The sequence below is a fragment of the Platalea leucorodia genome (genome assembly GCF_965183815.1).
Source record: "Platalea leucorodia genome assembly, chromosome: 3".
Classification (NCBI taxonomy): Eukaryota; Metazoa; Chordata; class Aves; order Pelecaniformes; family Threskiornithidae; genus Platalea; species Platalea leucorodia.
The window spans coordinates 107,302,497-107,319,095 of NC_138825.1; positions in this window are offsets into that span (position 1 = coordinate 107,302,497).

Below are 16,599 nucleotides of genomic sequence, written 5' to 3' on the forward strand. Positions count from 1 at the left end.
TGACACAAAGGGGATGAAAAACAAAGAGCTGGCCCAAGGCTCTTTGGTTTTATGATGGGGCTTGAGGTACAGAGGTAATTTTCAGCCTGTAATTAATATTTCCCTGCTACTGCCAAGGCTTCCACTGACTAATCTCTTGTCTTTCAGGGTTCCTAATTGGATATCCTCTGAACAAAGTCCCATGGCTCTAAGTAATACAATGATCACAATAAAATTACCACATAGTAGCGGTTCTCCAAATACTTCCTAAGCACTCTAGGTGGCTCTGCTGCTGTTCCTTCATTTCTTAAATTCTCACTTTCTCCCATGACCATCTCATCATTTTGCTCAGCGTCCAACATCAATCATCTTCAGAGGTGCATCCAAGCCACTGCCAGGCATGAGTGGGATTTCCTTACTCCAGGGCAGAAATACCTATTACCATCAACATAATATATCTGAAGCATTCCCATGAGAGCTCACTAAGCTGAATTTCTTGTCACAGCAGTATTTTATGTGAATCTTCACAAGTGAAAAATATGAATTGCTCATAATTGAATGTATAAAAGATCACCTTGGTATACCGAAGGTAGGGAATCATGCTGTTTCTGCTGTAGGGATCTCAGAGAGCAGGAAGGAAATGTTCCCGAGGAACATGGGGGAAAGGAAGAGGATCTGGAGCATGAATTTTCAGCAGAGAATTGGAGGAACTAGCTGGGGAAGATGAACACCTGGCATAGTAATTGAAGTTCGTAACATGATTTTACATTTGAACATCATATCTGTACGAAATATGTAAAACCCTGTATGTTAAATACAGTTTCTAAAAACATATATCTATGCTCCAAAACATATAAAAATGTTACTAGCGTACAACAGTATATTACCAACTGCAATAATGAACAGTTCATAGCCAGATAAATATTACACCTGATTTTAATGATTGTCTAAATAACTAATTGAGCACCCCACAATGCTCAAACTAGCAAAATAGTCTTTTCTACCAAATACATGATTGCATTTTCTTGCATCTCACTCTAAAGGTCGAAGAGCTCTCTCTTGCAGCTCACCAGAGCACCCTAATGACTGCCCCTGAAAGGGACCCTTCACATTATGCCTCTGATCTAGGAAACACTTGCTCTAAATAAAAATTTAGAAATTCTTCACCTCATCATTCTCAGCAGCCATTGCCCCTTGAAATATCTCTCTCCTATTACTTGAAAAGGAGGAAGAAAAAATCCAACACCTTTAGTTTGTTAAATACAGAAAATATACTCTTCCTTCCTGTATATCACTTCCAGAATTTGAGCACAGATGTAACTGAACTACCAAAGCTTCTGAGACCAGAAGGGTTGCAAATTCCCTTCCTCCTGCCCCAGGTAAGGTAAACTGTTGTCTAGGCAGTTTTTGACTGATATCTTCTAGGCAGAAACACATGCACATGTGCTCCACACAACACAAAAGGAATAAGCTGGACACAGATCCAGGACACATGGAGCCCACTGCATATGTGATGCACAGACTAACCTCTCTAAGAAGTGTACATTTGCAATAGGTCTGGTCCATCCAAAACATGAGCTATTGGTGAACCATAAGCACAATACAGTTAATACAGCAGTCCCAATATACATAATGCACTACTAGCCTCCATTGTAGTAGCTATAGTTAGTGGATAACAAAAGACAACTCATCCTCACAGATCCCTGTAATCCTCAAAGTCCATTCAGATAAAATTTTCAGATGAAAAAGAGGACATATCCAGGACATGCCCATGTCTATCTGGTAAATAACTCTGCTTCTAGGGAATATTAACTGCATGTACCAATTTGCTCTCCAAATCCAGAAATTATATTTTTCATCTCTTATATCACATGAGGCAGAAATTTTTAGTCATTTTTGTTATTGTCATTCTTATCTGGAAGCATGGAAACCGAACCCCCCATGTTTAATTTTGCTATGTTTATTTACTTGCCAACAACCCTTCTCTCTCATGGGAGAACACAAGTCTCAGAAAGGTCACAGCCATGAGAGGACACTGTTAGCAGCAGCAGGAAGAAGATGGATGGAAGATCCAGTTTTGACAAAGCTTCAAAGCAAGGACATATGCACTCTTGCCACTCTTTTATTTCCTTCTCCCTTTATCAAAACTCATCTCTTGCTACTCACAGCAGGTTGCTCCAGAGCATCCCAAATAGCATGATGTCTGTCAGTGTACCTTATAAAATCAGTGAAAGTCCCTAGGTCTGCAGGTCATGGGGGAAGGAACAGGATCACGTCAATCACACGAACACATAATTAATCACACGGTGAAAAAGTGCCAGGCACACAAAGTTGTATTCTTTCTCCAGTTATGCTGGACTTTGTCACTTCCAACAAACTGTTGGGAGAGCATAACAAAAGAAGAGAAAGAGCAAGGTCTTTGGATTATGACAGCACACTGTTAATCAATATGAGGACTGCAAATATTGATAACATCCCGGGCTGGGCACCCACCTCAGGCATCCAAGTGAAGGGCTGTCTTTCACTCCTGCATGTGCTGAGGGAGTGCCTTAAGGAAGTTGTACAAAGGCAGATTGAAGACCATTGCTCTCCCCCGCCACACACTTCCCGGCCAAAAATAGGAGGAGAACTAATGAAGAATATAAATAAGGGAAAAGAAATATAAGAAGACTGAAAAGAGGTTACAATAAAACAGAAATCGGAAATAGACATAAGTTAAAAAAAAGAAACGGCCTAAATAGAGACAGGCTGGCATCAGTTCAAGCTATGGGACTTAAAATAATTTAGACAGTCACCTTTAAAAAGAAGTCATAAAAATGCCTCGGCTGTATCAACAACTTAAGCCCTACTACACAGTAAAACCTTTGTTTCTCTTTCTTTCTTTTCCCTGTTTTCTCTGTTTTCTTATGCATCTTGTCATTTCCCTCAGGTCCTATCCCTCACTGATCATTTTCCTCATGTTCAGAAAGATATTATTTAGACTACTTAAAACCTTTTTTTTTTAATTATACTGATAAGCAATGGTATTGTTCTGGATCTTTGAAAAGGGGTGAAATTTTTAAATACTAAGTTGATACAACACAATTATTTGACACAATCATTTTTACTGTATTATGGCTCAAAATAACAACAAGGCAATTAAAAGTATAGACACTTCTGAAGAGATAAAAATGCTTACACATTGCCATCTGAAAAGATGAGCAAGTAAGAAAAACTAATATATGAAAATCAGGTTACCATAATAAAACAGCCTGATATCTTCAAGGGGAATTTTTTTTGGTGTTTAAACAGGGATGAAATGTTGCTGAAAATTCTTTAAAAGAAACTTTTATAAAATGCCCTGTCACTGAAAACATGAATGATGTTGGCTATATCCCAGGTAGAAACAAGCTAAAATATTCACCATGAGGTCATAACGATTTCCCAGGACCTCCTTGAAAATGTGAAGTGTGTCACAAGGGGGATTTTCCTGATGAAATAATGTATAAATAGTGTCAACAAAGTAAGCAAGGGAGTTAATTCTGGCAGAAGGGATCTGCTTGGAGTTATTGAGAACTTGCTCTCTCCTCATGTATCTTTCGCTGACAATTTAAATCAATGGATACTACAACTCAAACCACCAGAGAAGAGTAAAACCTGGGACTGGTAACTTATTACTTCATTCCCAGTCATAGATCTTAGGCTGCCAAGAACCTCCCCTGTCCCTCTTTGGCTCAGCACAGGACACTGTTAAACCCATCTGTCTACCCCGCTGCCTTCTTACCCATTTGCACACACATGCACACAGAGGAAAATCTAGCTACAGCTAGTTAGTTCAGAAAAGATAATTTGTTCCAAGCTGTTATGTTTCTCAAGTGAATATCAGATGAATTCATAATTGTGGGAACTCTTGAAACATTTCCAGCTTTACACAACATGTTTGTTTTAGGGCTCCGGTGACGTCTGTAATGTGTGGGTCTGCTGAGATTTGGAACAGATGCATTATTTTCCTCAGCCACCTGGAAGAAAGTAAAATATTGAGAAAAGCTGGTTTATAAAGACTCCCTGGGGTCCACAAACTGGTCTGGTTAATAAGAGAGAAAATATTTCTGATTTTTTTCAACTGCAAAACAAATAGCTAAATTTATAATTGCTGCTTCCTTTCAAGGAAACAAAAATGTCAGGAGATTTGCAAGGCTTACAATTAACACACAGTAGCTTGCCTAGTGTCCTGTTTTGGGGGGACATGAAGGATTTGGTAATGTATTTTTCAGACCTGTCCTGCAAATCTGAAACTGAAGAGAGCAAAACCTCAAACCTGTGTGCAATTTAGTGTAAACTAGACAGCTTTAGCAGGAGCTAGAGGAAATTCAGGAGGTTGTTTTAAGTTCTTAAATTCTTTTACTGGGGAAAAGACATGCTTGATGTATACACTTGAGGTTGAGAGCAAAAGATCTCTGCAAAAAAAGTGGACAAGTTTAAACGGCAGCCCAGAGAATGGGTTTTTATTCAGACAGAGAGATGTTCAGCTTGTTGCAAATGTCCTTGAAATTAACAGGCAAACTACTGCACATATATGAATATCACCAGCCATATAATTTGCTGAAGTCCTCCTTTGCTTCCCTTCAATATAATGAAATGTGGAAAAATACCCTGTAATCCCCAGCCTCTGCTTTGAAAGACGGGTGTCTGCCTGTCTTCAAGCTGAAAAGAGAAACCCTGTGTCCTACAATGCTGAACCTGTGAGCAGACCGAGTGGACTTCATCTACCAACAGTGACTTTGTAGCTGGAGCAGAGCCTCAGGCAGGGATCAGGAGCACCTGAGGAGATCCTGCTAAGCTGCAGAGGGCTCACAGGGCTTGATTTGCTGCACTGCTCACATATGGTCGCATGGCCTCAGAGGGTGGTGGCATCCATAACAAGAAATGCCAAAGTTAGCTCAAGATGGAGCTTCTCTTGTGTAGCTGTCGATTCTTAATGATTGTGTACAATTCCTGTATGCAGAGGCCATGGCTTGTTACAGACCAATCTACAGAACCTGGATATTTAGTTCAAGCCTTTAAAGCACCCCTATAGTGTCCCTCAGTTTTGCCCATGCTATAACACATATCAAATACCCACCTCATTTCTTTGTCTCAGATTCCTCTTATTCCTCTGTGTTGGAGTAAATCTTCATGATCGTGGTTAAAAAAATAGAGCTTTCAGCCACAAGATCCTCCCACGGACACTGCCCTGGAGGACTGAGGCTGGAGATGCACAGCCATAATGTTCTTTATCATCCAAGCAAACTATGCCAATCTATGGAATTGAGGACTGCAAGGACGAGCCTGCTGGCTGACTTACCTTTGCCGTTTGCACTGATAAGCTATGAACAACCAAGTTTCTGCATCATATCCACAGAATATCAGATTAGCAATGAGGTGAGAAGAGGTGTTTGAACAAATGACTGATCTTTGCCTTCTCTTATAGAACAAGAGGAAATGGGCTCAAGTTGTTCCAGGGGAGATTTAGATTGGGTATTAGGAAAAATTTCTTCACGGAGAGAGTGGTTAGGCATTGGAACAGACTGCCCACGGAAGTGGTGCAATCACAGTCCCTGGAAGTGTTCAACAAACGTGGGTGTGGTGCTTAGGGACATGGTTTAGAGGTGGACCAGGCCGTTAGGTTAACGGGTTGGACTTGATGATCTTGGAGGTCCTTTCCAACCTTAATGATGCTATGATTCTATGATTCTTTTGTTGACAAAAATTGAAAACACAAATAATTTTGTCTAGCTGACTTTAGGATTTCTCAGGTGATCAAGGGGAAACTTTTTACTTTTAAAAAGTGTTTTAAAATGTCTTCACGGGCTGACCAGAGCTTTCTCACATTAAGATATACAAGGTATTGCCTGAATTGTTTTCACAAATTGACCTGAAACATCATCACTGTTAGGTAAATGAGGTAAGGTGTTTCTTAACTACTGCTGGGAATAGAGAGGAGATAGTACATACAGCAAAAAACACTTGCAGAGACAAGAGATTTTGTCCAAGATACACACATTTCAGCAGCAAATGTAAAAATCAGTTGCCTCACCAAACATCCTAAGCTGCTGGCCTAAAAAATTATATGTTTGGGTAGATAATGTTCTAAAAGAGAAAACCCTCTGACCAGCTGTGTTTGCAGGCTTTACAGCCCTGAAGCTCTCTCTCCTTTACATGCTACAGCTCAGCTCCAAGACATATACACTGGGATTTCCAAAGAACTAGGTTTTAGCCCTATATTTTCCACTGAAATTATTTTTTGCATTTCTTTGGAATTATGAAATTTCAAAGAAAACAATCTGCATTTGTCACAAAGAGAATATCAAGTTTAGCTGAAGTTTTCTTTTGTCTCTGCATTTTAGAGATTGAACAGCAATGATTAAAATATTATTTTGTAACAAATTTTTATGGATCACTAACAAAATTCTTGCACTGTTTTTCTATGCTGGCCATTGCATAAAACCAACTATTTACCACAGTCAGTTCATCTCATCTTTGAATACTGTGACATTTACATGGCAAGTGCTGTGTAAAGGGATCAATGTGACAGAAGTAGTTGGCACCTCTTAAAAAAAATAAACTGAATAAAATGTTTCTTTTTCAAGCCTGTCCTCTGCAAAGTCAGCTAGAATATAAAGACGTTTTGTTATAATACTAAGAAAATAAAATATGGAACACATTCCTTTCCCCTCACCCTAAAAATCTAAATCTTCATTATCTAGCAATGTATAATTAGCTACATCTGCAAAACTGCATTGCTGCATTTGAAAATCCCAAAGGTCATACTGCAATTTCTAACAGATGTATCACTGCTCTTACACAAAGGGGAATAATGGTTTGATCAGCTCTTCAGCCCACTAACCACAAGAAATACATCAAGTTATATATCCAACATCTGGTGATGATATCATGTCCCAGTTTGTTTTTCAGTATCTTACATGGACCTAGAACTAGGTCTGGCTGTGAAGCTCAGCAGAGAATTGCACTACAGTTCACCACTCAGTGCCTTTTCAGAAATGCTATGAAACATTTCATTGAAATGATAATGTATTTATGAAGTCTATTATTTAGTGAGCCATTTGTCATCCTTGTATCATGGAAATAATCCAGGTATCAGGTTTACAGGAAATGTCTGCTTATGTTAGACTCAAAATTGCTCTGCTGGGGCTTGTTGACATGCTTGATTCTTCCAACTAAGCCCAACTTGGAGCCAAAGTAGGAGTGAGATGAGCAGACTTGGATAAAAAGCTAATGGGAGTAGAAGGATTAGGATGAGGAATTAAGGATGCAAGGAGGGGAAAAAGAGCAAGCAACCAAGGTGGCAGCGCAGAAGAGGAGGCAAGCTGAAGGGTGCATCAGAGAAGTGACAGCAGGGCTAGATCCAAACAGGGATTGTCAGCTAATGTAGGAATTACATAGAATTGTAGTCTTCCAGCAGCTCACGTAATTCCCAGTTATCCCAGGCATCATCTAGTAGATTGGTTTTTAGATGTCTAAAAATTACCATTCTTTAAAACTGATTGGCTGGATTGTGCTAATTTTTTGGAAAGTACTAGTTAGAATGAGCTGAAAGTGTGTCGGTTCTTTCTAACAAAACACTCAAGTTTGCAGGTATGGAGCCTGGCCTTGTTTTATTTACTGTCATACAGAGCTTTATCATCCTGATCCTTTGGAGTCAGCTGCATGTCAGCATCAGTGCCTTGGCTTACAATCAGCTGTTCTTGCATTTAGAGCAACCTGGCCTTGGGATAAAGTTGTTCTCAGGTCACTGAAGTGACAGTACTACTACTGCTGTGAATTTTCTCTGCCTTCAATACATGAACATTTAATATCAGACAACACCTAGTTCTCAGCCTCTCAAGTACTCCTCTGCCACTTTGCAAGTCATCAAATTACTGTAAAAGCTCTAAAAAAAAAAGTCTCAGTAGAGTTTTAAATTAAGTGTTAGCAAGTAGCTGAAAATTAGCAGTAGCATGCCTTTTCTCAGTTCTATACAAAGGAAAATGTGAATTCACAGAAGTGATTGTTTTAAAAGTATGGCTAAAGAGTATGCTCAATGCTGTTCCTTGGAATAAGGAATGGTGCTTTGGAATCCATGGCAAATGGAATATAAAGTCCAGACAGGGGTGATATTTAATACATAACCTTATTCTCAGGGTGTCCCTTTGGGTTAGTGTAGGTTGCTCACTGTTCAGCATATTCTTTTTCATACATCCCATTTTCAGTTTCTTAACTCTCATTATGCATTACATTAAGCTTAATATCCAACACTCAGATTTCAGACTTTTTGCAGGACCTGAGTACCTTAAAGGTAAATATTTACTTAAGGAAGTTCTTCTATTTTAATACAGTTACTTTTTAATTTTTTCAAATTATTAGCCAGCTGGTGTGCTGACTTCTGTACATTCCTAGAACATTCACACTTGCAATTTGGACCTCTTATTTACCCATAGGCCAAAAGTCACCGTACCCTGTGACCAATCACTTTGGGCATAAATAAACATAGATAGACCGTAGAGGGATCCTGTTTGATGTCATCAGTGATCTGGATGATGGGGCAGAGTGTACCCTCAGCAAGTTTGCAGGTGACACAAAAACGGGAGGAGTGGCTGATACACCAGAGGGTTATGCTGTCATCCAGAGGGACCTTGACAGGCTGGAGAAATGAGCCAACAGGAACCTCATGAAGTTCAACAAGGAGAATTGCAAAGTCCTGCACCTGGGAGGAACAATCCCAGGTACCTGTACATGCTGGGGGCCACCCAGCTGGAAAGCAGCATTGCAGAAGAGGACCTGGGGGTCCTGATAGGCACCAAGTTGACCATGAGCCAGGATTAAGGGACTGAAGCATCTGTCCTATGAGGAAAGGCTGAGAGAACCAGGACTGTTCAGCCTAGAGAAGAGAAGGCTCAGGGGGGATCTTATCAACATATATAAACACTTGAAGGGAGGGTGCAAAGAGGATGGAGCCAGGCTCTTTTCAGTGCTGCACAGTGACAGGACAAGAGGCAATAGGCACAAACTGAAACACAAGAGGTTCCCCCTGAACATCAGGAAACACCTTTTTACTGTGAGGGTGACTGAGCACTGAAAGAGGTTGCCCAGAGATGTTGTGTAGTCTCCCTCCTTGGAGATACTGAAAAGCCATCTGGACATGGTCCTGAGCAACTGGCTCTAGGTGCCCCCGCTTGAGCAAGGTTGGAGTAGAGGTCCCTTCCAATCTCAACCATTCTGTGATTCAGTGACCAAACACCTGGTCCAATGGGTATGGTTTATATACTAGCATCAGCAGCATATTTTCAGCTTTTCTTTTACTTTGGCAGAATGCAAAGCCAACCTAGGTTCAAGGTTTCTACAGATATGAGTAAATCAGTTTGACATTTGTTTAGTTAGATTTGTCTGATCAACTCACAGGAAAGGAAATTTCACTATTACCTTTAATCTGTAAAGATACTGTTTGTATTATAGCATCTAGTGTTTGCAAGCACTACTCAGACAGTTCAATGTCAAGTAATGTTAGAAAGTTCCTCAAAGAGTGGATACTGGATATTCATACTACCATATAAATTCAAATAATAGCATGATTTTTACATTTAGCAGCTAATGGAGTGATCAAAACCAGAAACGTTGCTACATTTGAAAAGACGGGAAAATCTTGTGATATCAGTGTAATTTGTATTCAAATATCCAAATTAGTTGCTTGAAAGAATACATCCGTTTATCTAATAACCCTCTTCCTCATGCTCCTCTTCCTCTTCCCTCTTCTTCTTAAACAGCAGATTTAGACCAGCTATCTACATGCAAAAGTCTGTTAATTTTCAAAGACATCCTATTCCTCAGTGAGAGTAAGGGACACACATCTCTTTTGTAAGGTCCTACTGATGGTTTCAATACTTATCTACAGAAATTATTATCCTGTGTTAATAATAAAGTGAATTCTTATTTCTATGAGGGGTTTATATTTTTTGCAAAATGACAGCAGTATTGTAAAAAGAACTGCCAATGCTGCACTTTGAGAAGGCCAGTGGGGACTACGACACAGCTACTGCAAATTAGGACACTAACGCTGGTTTTCATTTGGGGATGTCTTACAAAATGCTGTTCTGTAACATGGAAATGGGAACTGCAGAAATCCAGCCATGCAATGTGTTTCACCATTAGAAAAACATGAGGCTACTCAAAACATGATCTTTGTGATCAAAATCCAAATCTGAAGCAAAATCTAAAAGAACAAGAGGGCAGTGCTTAACCCCTATGTAACAACAAATTCCTGAGATGCCCAAAGTGATGTCACTGTAAGATTCTTGATGTTGCTATTTTTTATATCACAGTAAAAATAGTATTAATGTTTTTACTGAACTGTAATAAAACATCTATGCTGGCAATTTTAAAAATAAACAATAAACACGTAGACACAAGAGTTACTAATCAGGAATAGTTGTCCTTCCTACAGAATTGGTCTTGCCCAGCGTTAAGGCAACTCTATCTTGTGGACCCTGTAAACATCCCTGAAAAATAGAAAACTTGGATTATTTTGTGGAAATGTGGAAAAAGCAAATTGTGAAGGTCCAGAGTTGTAAATAAAGGAAAACGTATGTGGTACTTCACCTTTCATGCCAAGAGGGTTTTACCTCACATCTTTCTCTGACCATAATTTCAGTGGTATTTCTTATAAAGCAGCTGTCTTTAGACACATTTGCACTCATTTGAAAAATACTGTATTTATTCCATGTTTACTATAGAATCATAGAATAATTTAGGTTGGAAAAGACCCTTAAGATCATCAAGTCCAACCGTTAACCTAGCACTGCCAAGTTCACCACTAAACCATGTCCCTAAGCACCACATCTACCCATCTTTTAAATACCTCCAGGGATGGAGACTCAACCACTTCCCTGGGCAGCCTGTTCCAGTGCCTGACTACCCTTTCCGTGAAGAAGTATTTCCTAATATCCAACCTAAACCTCCCCTGGCGCAGCTTGAGGCCATTTCCTCTTGTCCTATCACTTGTTACTTGGCAGAAGAGACCGACCCCCACCTCCCTACAGCTTCCTTTCAGGTAGCTGTAGAGAGCAATAACGTCTCCCCTCAGACTCCTCTCCTCCATGCTAAACAACCCCAGTTCCCTCAGCCGCTCCCTGTAAGACTTGTTCTCTAGACCCTTCACCGGCCTCGTTGCCCTTCTTTGGACACGCTCCAGCACCTCACGTATGTTCAGAAAGTTTCCAGACAAATGCAGGCCTAAGGTTGTCTGAAAGAATATAAATTCTGATGAAAGGTGGGCTTGAAGACTCATCCAATATCTCAGAAAGCTAAACTGCTGAAAACTTAATTCTATCAGCTAGGAGTATGTGGATGTATGTAGTATGGAGTAGGACATGTTTGTGTATGTCTTGTCTAACAATTATGATTTTAAGTTCACTGTGGTTCAGTGAAATTCTGGGAAGTTCTATGATTACTTTCAAACTGTATTAACTGATATTTTTTCTTCAGTTTCATTTTGGGTGAGTAATCTGAGGTTCAAGTAATTTGAGGATTTATTTTTAAGGGTATATGCTATCTGACAGGAATTAGATATGAGTAAGTATGGTCTCGCTGTTACTAATTCCCCATATGCCTAATTCCATGTACATGAAAGGAAGGGAGAAAGGACAGAGAATGTCACTTCTAACCCTGAATCTCCCCTGCAGAGCAGCTGGTGGGAAATGACAGGCACGGCAATGGCATTATCAGGCACTCTCTGACCTGGCAAACTTCTGTAATAATCAGATCATCTAAGACTCAGCTTCCTCATCTGGTTAGAAGTTCACAGAAGTGTTGTAAATGGTAGATTTGTCTTCATTTGGTCAACCAAATTCCTATTTGAAATAACGGCAAAGATGGTAAAAATGAAAAACAAACAGGAAATAACACAGAAGAAGGAACAACAGTAAGCTTTCTCTGAGACACAAAAGGCCACCGGTGAGATTCAGCAGATTTTAAAAGACCTTACAGAGGCCTGCATTATTATGTCTTTTTTACAGATGGGAGACCTAAACACTGAGAGATTAAATGAATTGCCCAAGCATGCTGAAAGCTAATCCAAGAATAAAACCATCCTGTTTCTTATCGTCAAGGCCATCCTGCCTTCAATTAACTGTTCAAGATTCAGCCAGACAATGGTTAAGAGATGTTTTTCCCTCTTTCTGGCTTTTTTTAGGATCAAGATGACAAATAGTATCAATGTAGAATCCAGCATCTCTGGAGACAGGAGGGCCAGCAGGTCTGTTAGCCACACATCCTTTCTAACCATCCAGCAGTCCAGATGGTTTCTTTAGAGCACTTCCGATAAACAATCTCTACAAACATGTTGCAGCCAAACCCTTTTAAATTACTCATTCAAAACACAACCCATTTTGATGTGTTTAACAGCAAAACCTCCTCCTAAATCCCAGTTAACAGCTTGGGCTAACTCACAGCTTGACTGGAAGAGTTGAAAACCATTTTCTCTCTTTCTTATTCTAGTTTGGACAATTAATCCTACCTCTGACATTCACCTAAGAAAAAAAAAGTTTGATTTTAGTTACATCATTTATATAAAACACATAAAATACAGGATATTGTATACAGACTGTAGAGTACTCCCAAACAGCATATTTCCACTTCTCAGTACACAGGTCTGTGCTGCCTTCAGGTCAGGGAAACAGAATTGTAATAGAGAATAGAAAAGCCAGTTACTGAAAAGCAACTAAAATATGGATCAGTATGTAAAAACTACTTGTTAATATCAGATACTGGGAACAAACTCCTAATCAGGATAATAATGTCATATTAGCATACCATTAGCAAAGGAGTATACAATTTAGTAATACAGTAATAGCAACTTATCAGCTAAAAAAAAAACATTTCAAATACTGCAGATAGTTCTTACACCATGGTATTCCTTTCACAAAGCATAGAATTTTCTAGATACTGATTAATAAATCAGCATAACAATAAAAGCGGGTATGATGTGTTTAGATATGCTGCAATTCCTGCAAATAAGCGATTTATTATTTATTTTTGTGCACGCTGCACTTAATTTTGTGAAAATTTTACCATGAACTGAATAGATGAATCTCTTCAGTTCACTTCAGGAATTATTCCACACTTTGAGGAACTGAATAGAGTTGCTCAATGCTCAGTAACCCTTTTTCTCCTCCGAAACTGCATTCTATTTAAACCACCTCAAACAACTCCTTCCTTCCATTTTTCCAAATATTTCCTTCAAAATAACTCTGAATTGTTGTCTTGGTCACTTCACGATGGTCGTTTTGCAAAACCTCTTTTGACTTCCCTTACGACACCAGTCCCTGTTGTACCATAAATGTTGGTTTTCTCTTAGAGCCACCCCCTTTGACAGAATACTTTGGACAGGACTTTGGATCCTTTTTTTAAGTGCAGGGTCACCGGTGTCATGTAACAGAGAGGCATGCAGACTATAGATGTCACTAGACAGGCATAAGAAATACCATATGCATTGTAGAAATAAGTACATGTAATCACTACAGTCACAGAAGACTTTAACTCAATAATATAAAATATTTCATGATGAAAAGAAAATACATGTAATAAAGGAACACCATAGTCAGGGGAAGTTTTCTTCCTGCCTACAGCTGGAAATTCATGTATTCCATAGAGATATTTTAACTAATTGGCTCTCAAGTTTACAAGACAAAAGAGAAGTATGGTTTTTCTGCCTGATTGCCAGAAATTCTATTCAGGGCCTGAGAGAGTAATGTCTTCATGTAAGTCATGATCCCGTGCATGCTTCCTTGCTGTGCTGTGCCAAGACTGATGTAACAAGCTTTGGGGATCTTCACTGAAGACCAAAATGTGCTAACTGAGATCTGAGATAGCAGCCATCATCGTGACAGTCTGGCAAACTGCCTAGGAGAATTCGCTCTATCTGCTGGGAGAGTTACAGATATTCTCTAAAGAGTGAATGATTTCCTGAAATCCGGCCAAAACTACAGAAGTTAGTTTTTACATGGATTTCAATTTCATTTGTAACTAGGTACTCATAGGGATGGACCTTGTGTAATAAAAATGACCTAAAAAAAAAAAAAATTCTAGGATAATATCACCAAGGCTTTTATTCTAAAATGACAAACCCAATGGTCTCCTGTAAAAGGAATTCCCTTAGTGAAATCTTGTCCTTAAACTGTAGTCACATACTAACCCTAGCAATCTAATTAGGGAAGATTTGTAAGTAAATTGGTTATAAATGTTCCTTGGGATACTTCTGTTTTCAGGAACTGCAACTGTAACTTTTCTCTTCATTCAGTTCTGTTGTACTGAGCACATGTGTAAACAAGCACGAGTCAGGACACAGGCCTGGGAAGGTACAGATAGGATTTCTTCCTAATAAAAATGTATTGTTCAGTGCTGCTGTACTGACTTGTAGTAGACTGACATTACTGAAACTTATCTCCTGATCTTGTACCTTAGACACCAAATTCCTACTCCGTCTTAATGCACAAAATCCAGAACTACAGGAATATTATTAGATTATTTGGGGTGAAATCCTGGCCCAACAAGGGTCCTTCCCAGGACTGACCTCGCAGTGTCGATGACATTACCACATTTGTTTGGCAGGGACAGGATTCCAGTCCTGTCTTTTATCTCCTGTTAATAGATTTTCATGGTATTTCAGAATGAAAAAAGCCACCTGGCTGGCTGAAGGTAGGAAGGCAAGACAGAAAAATAATGATCCATTTAGGGAAGCACTTTCTAGAGCGCTTTTGCAAGACCATACCTCATTAAAATCTTAAATTATAAGTGCTTAAATTTTCCATAATCCCATAGGAAAATTAAAGAACATAATTTTAAAACAGCTGAAATGAGCTGGTATAGTCATTGCTGTCAGCTTTCTTTAGGCCAGACTTAGTACTACTATCTTGTTTGCTTTGCAAGAGTCTGTGAAAGTGACACTATACCATTTTCTGTAAAGCCTGGGATGAACACTCTAGTTTGTATTGTAGTAATAAGCAGTCAACCACCCAATGTTTGGTTTACAAAATAAAAGTGTGATTGTTGTGGTATTTGCATTTTCTTTTTCTATTCTAAAATATCCCTTTTATTTTGACAATTTAAAGTAGCAATTAATAAAAAAATGTATATGTGTATAAAAAATGTATAAAAATTCCAATATTCCAGATAATAAATATTACGGGTTTTAAGGTGCCCATGGTCACATACTACTGCTAATCTGAATGGTCCTAGAAGACAGGTAAGATGGCTTGCAGTGTTTCCAATGGAGAAGCAAAACCATTACCAGTAATTCTGCATGGAACAGAATTACTCCTTTCTACTCCCCTGCAAACAAGTAATTATCACAAAACCTACCAAGGCTTGTACTTACTTGCAGTGTTAGTCTCAACAGACACACACACTTCAATGAACTCAGGTCTTCATCTGTGTCTGAATAATTTTTCCAGAGCTGTGGTGGAGTTCGCTGGCACTGGGAAGTTCTCACATCTGCAAACCATGGCTGTTCAGTAGGCCAACAAGGCGTTTTATTTTCCAGTGGTGCAAATCCAACACTAAAATATGCAAAATTCCTGACCACAGCTATAGCTTAATGTAGCCCAAGCTCTTTAAACTTCTAATATAAACATTTTCCCCAACCATATTCTTCTGCTCTTTCCTAAGTGTGGGCTACTCTTGTTTTAATTTAATTTAAATTAAAGACAGAACTACAGGCTGCAATACAGACAAGCTTGTGGCCTGAAAGGGAAAGGAGAGACAAGATTACCACCAGGAACATACAACCTACAAAGCATGTTGCTACAGTGTAAATCCTGACTTTCTTATCAAAGCCTTTCTCTCAAAGCTGTCCTACTTTTAAATAGTGTATCAAGAGTGAAGCAAACAGCAGCAGATGGGGAAAAAACAACAGCGACTGTCACCAGCCTTTTTCCTTCTGTGAACAACTTCTCACCACAGAAAGGAAGCAGCAGCTCAGCCTTTCTTTATTTTTCCTTTACTTTCTTGCTCTCTCAAGTGTGATCAGTCATACTTGGCCGATTTTTGCTACAAGGAACGTAAGAGAGGGATTCACCTGTAGCTGCATCAGAACTTCTATACCAGATTAAATAATTTGAAACCTTAAGTAAATTACTTTCTCTAATGAAAATTAAAATAATTACAGATAAATCTGGATTGCTTCCTAGACTGAGTTTATCCAATTAATGTAACACAGTTAAATGCAAAATCATGCCTGGGGGAACAAAGAACGTGACTCCTACTTAAAAAATCGGGGGCTATAAAATAGCTAAAAGCAGCTTTAGGATCTGGCTGAATATGAATTCTTGGTGTGATTTAACAAATAAGTCATCTGAAACTGTGACTGTGCACCCATAAAACCTCACAGTTTTCAAAAAAAGAAATAAGACGAATGATCTATTTTGCAAATAAAAGCGAAACTAAGGATCAGTGTAGCAAGAAGATGGCTTTCTACAGGCAGGGTGACTTAGGAAAGAGTGAACCTCAGCTTGGCATCTCTTTGCAGAGTTCCTTGGAAGCGTGGAACCCGTATTATGGAAATTTGTAACAGGCAGTGCTGAATCTGGCACTTAAGCACGGGAAAAGGACAAG